Here is a 7,338-nt window from a genome sequence, read left to right as displayed (position 1 = left end):
GCACTCCAGTCTGGGCGACAGAGTGAGACTCCGACTCAAAAAAAACAAAAAACAAAAAGAAAACACACATCCACACAGAACTGCACACAAATGAACCCAGAAGCTTTTCTCTTCACAGGCAAGGTCACACCAACAGGGCTGTCCATGTGTCTATCAGCTGGTGAGCAGGTAAGGGAGGTGTGCGTGGACAGCACAGCCCCAGCAAGGGGCCACTCGCTCACGTGATGTGACTGACGTGAGCCAAGGCAACACGAGTGACCTCGAACATGCAATGCCAAGTCAAGGAACTCCTTCACCATTCGTTTCGAGGGAAAAGCAGAAATGGCAAGCTAGAGTGACAGATGGCAGGCAGCTCAGAGGCAGCCGGGGGCTGGGAAGGCGGCTATGTGCAAAGGGTGCGAGGATGACTCGCGGGTGGTGGGCGCGTTCCCCATTTAGACTGTGGTGGTCACGTGGCTGCAGGCATCTGTCAAAATTCAAACTGCACACTTAAAATGGATGAGTCTTATCATGAATAAATTGTACTTCATCAAGCTGGTTTTTTTTTTAATTACTGTCAAAATATTCCAGGAAAACAAGGAGAGCAGAAGACAGAAAACGGATGGGAACTGGGGATGCCAGGCAAGGTGCCTCTGTATCAAGGACTGCGCAGGCCTCCATGCGAGTATCTCTCCGTCAAAAGGGCGTCTTCTTAAGTCTGCCGCATCTACAGCAACACAGGCTCTCCACGGCAGGGCTAAGCGTTCTTTACTCATCTTTGTGTCCCTGGTGCCCAGACCCCCATCAACACCCAGCAGTTACTTAGCACATTCATGGCTGCTATGTGGTAAACTCATTAAGAGGTCATTAATAAGAGTGACCACGTCTCTCAGAGCATAACGAAACAGTTGCTTTCTTTATTTTTTATTTTTTTGAGTTGGAGTCTCACTCTGTCAACCAGGCTGGAGGGCAGTGGCATGCTCCCGGTCACCTGCTGGGTTCAGGCAATTCTTCTGCCTCAGCCTTCCAGGTAGCAGGAACCACAAGCGCACGCCACCAAGCCTGGCTAAGTTTTTGATTTATTGTAGAGATGAGGTCCCGCCCTGTTGTCCGGGCTGGTCTGAAACCCCTGAACTCAGGCAACCCTCTCGCCTCCACTCCCGAAGTGCTGAGATTGCAGGTGTGAGCCACCGTGCCCAGCTGAAGACTTGGTGTCAAAAAAAAATCTCGGCCAGGCGCAGTGGCTCGTGCCTGCAACCCCCATACCCTAGAAGATTAAAGAGGGAGGACTGCCTGAGTCCAGGCACTCGAGGCTGCAGTGAGCTCTGACCGTACCACCGCAGCTGGGCCTTCGCAACACGGCAAGAGCCTGTCTCCAAAAACTAAGAAGACATAACACAAAAGTCTTGGCTGTGTTGGTCTACGTAAGAGACAGTCTTGGTTCCATCCGCTTTTTTCTGGTTTTCCTCAGTAAGGATGCTAGAAAGGCAGACCTGAGTGACTGGACAGCACGGATGTAAGTTGTCTGGTCTACTCTGGCTGCAAAGGGAGGCCTCAGACCACAGGCTGCTTGAAGGATCGATGTTCTGTTGCATCGGCCGCTGCATTTCAGGGCATGCACATGCTCAAAAAATGCCAAACAAGAGGGACCTCCTTCCCTTCCAGGATGGCTCAGACAGGTACAAAGGTGGTAGAGATAACAGAAGTCTCCTTGAGTTCCAAAATATTTATGAAATAAAACAGTTTATCAATAAAAGCTTAACAAAGTCTTCAGGCTTGAAGTTACATAGCAACAAATTAGATTATTAGCCTAAAACTTAAAAAAGTCTCACATTCAGATTTAGCCTTTACCACTTTGAGGCTGTGAAGTCTAGACTGTGGATTACCACTTGGTGGGCACTCACTTTCTATGCCAGCAGCAGCACGTGGGCGCGGCAGCTCATACCTACCATCTTGGCACTTGGGAATCCTGCGTGATACCACCACCCCAGCAGCGCTTGATCCTCTCACTCTGGGAGGCAGAAAGGTTTGAGACCAGCCTGGGCAACACGGCAAGACCTCGTCTTCATAATAAACCAAAAAATCAGGTGGGCGTGGTGGCGCACACCTGTGGTTCTAGCTACTTGGAAGGCTGAGGCAGGAGGATCGCCTGAGCCCAGCAGGTCGAGGCTGCGGTGGCCGTGAGCACGTCCCTGCCCTCCAGCCTGGGTGACAGAGTTAGACTCCAACTCAGAGAGAGAGAGAGAGCACGCGCGCGAGAGCGAGCACAGCAGGCAGGGCCCGTCAGCAGAGGCCTGGCGCTGCCCGGAGTGAGGCGAGCTGCCTGGGGCCAACTCTGTCAGGCAGCCTTCCTCAGCTTTGGAGGCGCTGCTGAGCAGGGATGCTCCCAGGGCCCAGCCTCCCGCCTCAGGGCCAGACTTCTCCAAAGGGCTCCCTAATGGCGGGGGGTGACCGTCATGTCCGCATCGCCACCTGCTTCCGCCCCGTGACTTTACTGTGTGGCTCTCCAGCACACCCTGTGTGCATACCCCATCCCGAGCCTATGTTCTGCGGCCCCTGATGTGAGACCACTGGTCTGTGCATTTCACAGCTGGGAGACGGATGCAGAAGGCAGGTGACTTGCCCGAGGTAATACAGCTCCTAAGAGCAGGGACATAAATCAGGCTGTCAGGACAGCTCACTCTTAGTCACCATGTGATGGTCCCTCCTTCATGACACAATGAAAGTGACAGATGTGCTGGGCTCGGTGGCTCAGCCTGTAATCCCGCGCCTTTGGGAGGCTGAGGTGAGTGGATCGCCTGAGCCCAAGGGTTCGAGACCCGCCTGGGCAGTGAGACCTCATCTCTACAGTAAATCAAAAAATCAGCCGGGCGTGGTAGCGCATGCCTGTAATTCCGGCTACTCGGAAGACTGAGGCGGAAGGATCGCCGGAGCCCAGCAGGTCGAGGCTGCGGTGGCCGGGAGCGGCCACTGCACTCCAGTCTGGATGACAGAGTGAGACTCCAACTCAAAAAAAAAAAAAAAAAAAAAACGAAAGTGACAGATGTACGCCCAAAGAATACATGCAAGCAAACTCACCCAAAATCCATGAGTTTCACGGACCTTTTAGAGAATCCTTGAGCCTGGGTGCAAGATACTAAAACTCAGTACTCTTCCCGGGACTCCACAGAGGATGTGCCAATGAGTAAGAATTCAAGTTCCTCTGGTCTCCACATCACCTGGAAACCTGGAGCCTCCACTCTCAAGCCCTCGAAAAGCACCAGTCCCAGGAAACTCCAGAGGCCCCTGCTGTGGCCGCCTGCCCCTCAGCACCTGGGGCTGCCGCGTCCTCCCCACCACACACTGCTCCTGGGTATCCCTGGCTACTCCGCAGCTAAGGTGTGCTCAGAACCGAGCCAGATCTCTGAACTCTAAAATGACCTGAAACACTAAGGCTGAGAGAAGTAACTGGGTTTTACCAGTGTCCTAGAAAGTGGGGGAGCAGCCCCGTTCACAGTCGTGTGGCAAGCTGTCCATTAACAGGGGGAAAACATTCAACACACGGAGTGCTTAGATGACTTGATAACACTCCAACGGCAACCAGGAGCCTCAGGCAGGGAATTTCTTGCATTGAACATCCACCCTCTGAGCCCCCACGGCATCAGCCCGCCCCCACGGCACTTTTCAGACACCAGATCAGTGTGGCTCCAGGTCCAAGAGAGGACCGGATGCCAGGCGTGCCTTGGAAGCTCGCCAACTCCACACAGGCTGCTCAGACAGCTCTGGGACAGCCGATGGTTCCGTTCTAAACATGTTGTAACTCGGACAGCGCCATGACAGTGACAATACCAACTGGGAACTTAACATTAGTTTAGGGGAAAAGACTGGATTAAAAGATTAGGTCCTTGCTATGTAAAATGCACAACAAAACATTTCACAGAAAAAGTTAAACACACTTACCTTTAAATTTTGATCTAATGTTTGCCAGTTCCTTGTTTATCCTCTTTATTTCTGCTTCTTTACTTTTGCCTAAAAAAAGAACAAATGCATTCTTACTTTATCTGATTTCTAAAGAAACACCATTTCCCTGATAAGGTCCCACTCTGAACTGAAGGCAGACCTACTGTCAGGAGCAGAACAAGGGCTGGAGGGTGCCGGAGTTAGGCCAAGAGGGGAGGAAGCCTGTCTCCGACGAGAGACCACAGGAAAAGGCTGCAGCAGAACCAGGCCCCAACTGGAGCACACTCGAGCGGCGCCGACAGAGTGCCCTGGCTCGGGGGGGCAACAGGGCAAGTCCTCAGCACCTCGTGGAAAGCAAATGCCTGCCAGCGAGGTGGGCCACGACCCACTCTAACCCTACCTCCTGCCCTGGTCTCAAACTGGGAGGCACGCAAAACACCTGCGGGACACTTTCCACATCAAACCATTATCAGCTAAGAGTCATTCACTCTAACACTGACTTTCTCTGCCAAAGATAAACCAAGTACATAGTTTAGCTCCTGCAGGCTTCCAGATTTCTTTTTTGTGAAGTTCACCAACCTCCAAAATCAGGCAAAGTCACCTTTAGGATATTCGATTGTGACCCCGTGTGTACACTGGCTTTTTTTTTTTTTTAAGATGTGGGGTCCAGCTGGGCTCGGTGCCTCAGCCTGTAATCCCGCGCCTTTGGGAGGCTGAGGTGAGTGGATTGCCTGAGCCCGCGGGTTCGAGACCCGCCTGGGCAGTGAGACCTCATCTCGACGATAAATCAAAAAATCAGCCGGGCGTGGTAGCATGCGCCTGTAGTTCCGGCTACTTGGAAGGCTGAGGCGGAAGGATCGCCGGAGCCCAGCAGGTCGAGGCTGCGGTGGCCGGGAGCGGCCACTGCACTCCAGTCTGGGCGACAGAGTGAGACTCCAACTCAAAAAAAAAGAGAGACAGACGGCAATTAGGAATGTAACGAAATTTCCATCCATCCTAGACCTATTGCTAAATCGGCCTTCCTTCAACCAACAGCTGCCACGTACCAAGTCAGGCATGGGGCAGAGACGAGACCACACGCAATGTCACTCCAGCAGGGCCAGGTGAGACTCTGAGCCTAGGAGCACAGGAAATCCCACTAGGACCACACATCTTCGCCAAGTACCACAGAAGTATAATTATTCCCCACACAGGATACGGCGAGCTGCGTGCCAAAGCAAGTTCATGCAAGCTCAAGTCACTCTCTAAAGTATCAGTGAAGCCGACTATGAGTGACCATCTCACAGCCAAGTGTGCACAGTACAGTGGGGGCGGACGCCTCAGCAGCTGCCTGCCGCACAGAACTAGCAGCCAAACCAGGCGCCCCAGGACTCCAGCTCCGCCCTGCCCTCCCTGGCCGTCTCCACCGCCACCACTTCTGAAGCTGATCCACCCGCCCCCAGAAGACGACCCGCCCCTCGAGGACATGTCCAGAATACCACTCTTAGCACATGCCTTTTACTACATATGTGCTAAGAGATGAGGCTTAAATATCTGCTGAGTTAAAGGAACACTACTCCTCTGAGCCAAGCCTACCCCAGAAAGTTCCAGAAGGACACATGACCAGGACAGGAAAAGCAAGTACCTGTATGGCAGCCCCCTCCCCAGGCCAGCTCCAGGTGCTGGGGACAGATGCTGCCCCCCCCCAGGAACCTTTAACAAGAAAGACAGAAACACCCAGATGGCCCACCGCAGGCACAGCCTCCTCCCAGTCCTGATGAGCACTCAAATGCCACTCGCAGCAGTGACCCTGGGCAGGTCCCCAGCACCTTAGTGGCCGTGCCTCTTCATGTGGCTGCTGGCAGCAGGAGGCCCTGCGAGGAAGCAAAGCGGCTGGCACAGGGCCTGGGGTGGAGGCTGGCGGACACTGGCAGCCTGACAACCCTGGTAGCAGGTTAAGAACAAACATTTGGCTGGATGCGGTGGCTCATGGCTGTCATCCCAGCCCTTCAAGAGGTGGAGGCGAGGCCGGGCTTGGTGGCTCAGCCTGTCATCCCAGCACTTTGGGAGGCCGAGGCGAGTGGATTGCCTAAGCCCGCGGGTTCGAGACCCGCCTGGGCAACTTGGCGAGACCTCATCTCTACAATAAATCAAAAATTAGCCGGGCATGGTAGCGTGTGCCTGTAGTTCCAGATACTTGGAAGGCTGAGGCGGAAGGATCGCCGGAGCCCAGCGGGTCGAGGCTGTGGTGGCCGGGAACGGCCACTGCAGTCCAGTCTGGGCGACAGAGTGAGACTCCAACTCAAAAACAAAAAAAAAAGAAGTGGAGGCGAGAGGATTGGCCGACCCCAGGGATTCAAGACCAGCCAGGGCAACTGGCGAGACCTCGTCTCTACAATAAATCAAAAAATTAGCCGGGCGTGGTGGCGTGTGCCTGTAGTTCCAGCTACTTGGAAGGCTGAGGCAGAAGGATTGTCCAAGCCAAGCAGGTCGAGGCTGTGGTGGCCATGAGCATGCCACTGCAGTCCAGCCTGAGCGACAGTGAGACACTGACTCAAAAAAAAAATTTTACTAATTCAATCTCTTTGCTTATTATAAGTCTATTCAGACTTTATATTTCTTCTTGAGTTCGTTTCAGTAGCTGACTTACTAGGAATTTATGCATTTCAGCTATCTAATTTTCTGGCAATTATCCATGGTATTCCCTTATAATTCTTTCTATTTCTGTAATGAGTGCTAATATCCTCTCTTTAGTAATCCTGACTTTAGTAATTTGAGTGTTCTCTCCTTTATTTTTCTGGGTTAGTCTGGCTAAAAGCTTGTCGATTTTGCTGATCTTTTCAAAGACCCAGTCTTGCCTCTCATCATTCTTTTCTTCCTTCTGTTTGCCTGGTGTTTTGCTTGTTCTATTTCTGATGTCTTAAGGTAAAATATTAGGTTAATAATGTGAGTTTTTCTTCTTTTTTGACATAGATGTTTACAGCTATAAACTTCCCCTAAGCCCTGCTCCTCGCTACACTATATCAGTTTTGGTTATGCTGGGTTTTTTTTCCTTTATCTCCAACTATTTTTTAATCTTCCTTGTGTTTTCTTCCTCAACCCATTAGTTATTTAGAGGGGTGTTATTTAATTTTCACATAGTGAGAATCTCCCAATTTTCTTCCTGTTACTGCTAATTTCATCCATTGTGGCTGGAGAACATTCTTTATGCGATTTTAATCCTTTTTAAAATGTCGCTGAGGCTTGTTTTATGCCCTAGCTGTGCTCCGCTCGGGCGAACGCTCCATGAGTACTTGAAAAGCACATGTGCGTCCTGCTCTTGTCAGGGGGAGGCATACATGGAGGTGTCTTAGGTCTAGCTGGTGTATCTGTTGTTGGAATCTCCTGTTCATCACGACTAATCTTCTGTCTAGTTACTGTATCCATTTTTTTTTTTTTTTT

General features: G+C 51.7%; 1 protein-coding gene across 2 annotated transcripts in view; it reads right to left on the bottom strand.

The window, feature by feature from the left end:
• AP2A2 (adaptor related protein complex 2 alpha 2 subunit) overlaps nt 1-7,338 on the bottom strand; it is a 51,303-nt gene that overhangs the window by 43,886 nt on the left and 79 nt on the right. Inside the window, exons 1-2 of one of the 2 annotated variants that reach the window (XM_008063912.2) lie at nt 5,648-5,703; nt 3,919-3,987 (exon numbers count right to left, since the gene is read on the bottom strand). The gene's annotated coding sequence lies outside the window, so the exon portion shown is untranslated. Of the gene's footprint in view, nt 1-3,918; nt 3,988-5,647; nt 5,704-7,338 lie in introns of those variants that run through there. The other variant, XM_021715464.1, reaches the window with a different exon arrangement.

The sequence above is a fragment of the Carlito syrichta genome, unplaced genomic scaffold (genome assembly GCF_000164805.1).
Source record: "Carlito syrichta isolate Samal-C Ts95f unplaced genomic scaffold, Tarsius_syrichta-2.0.1 Scaffold307136, whole genome shotgun sequence".
NCBI lineage: Eukaryota > Metazoa > Chordata > Mammalia > Primates > Tarsiidae > Carlito > Carlito syrichta.
The sequence above is the reverse complement of the archived record's forward strand: the minus strand, read 5'-3'. Positions and strand labels throughout refer to the sequence as shown.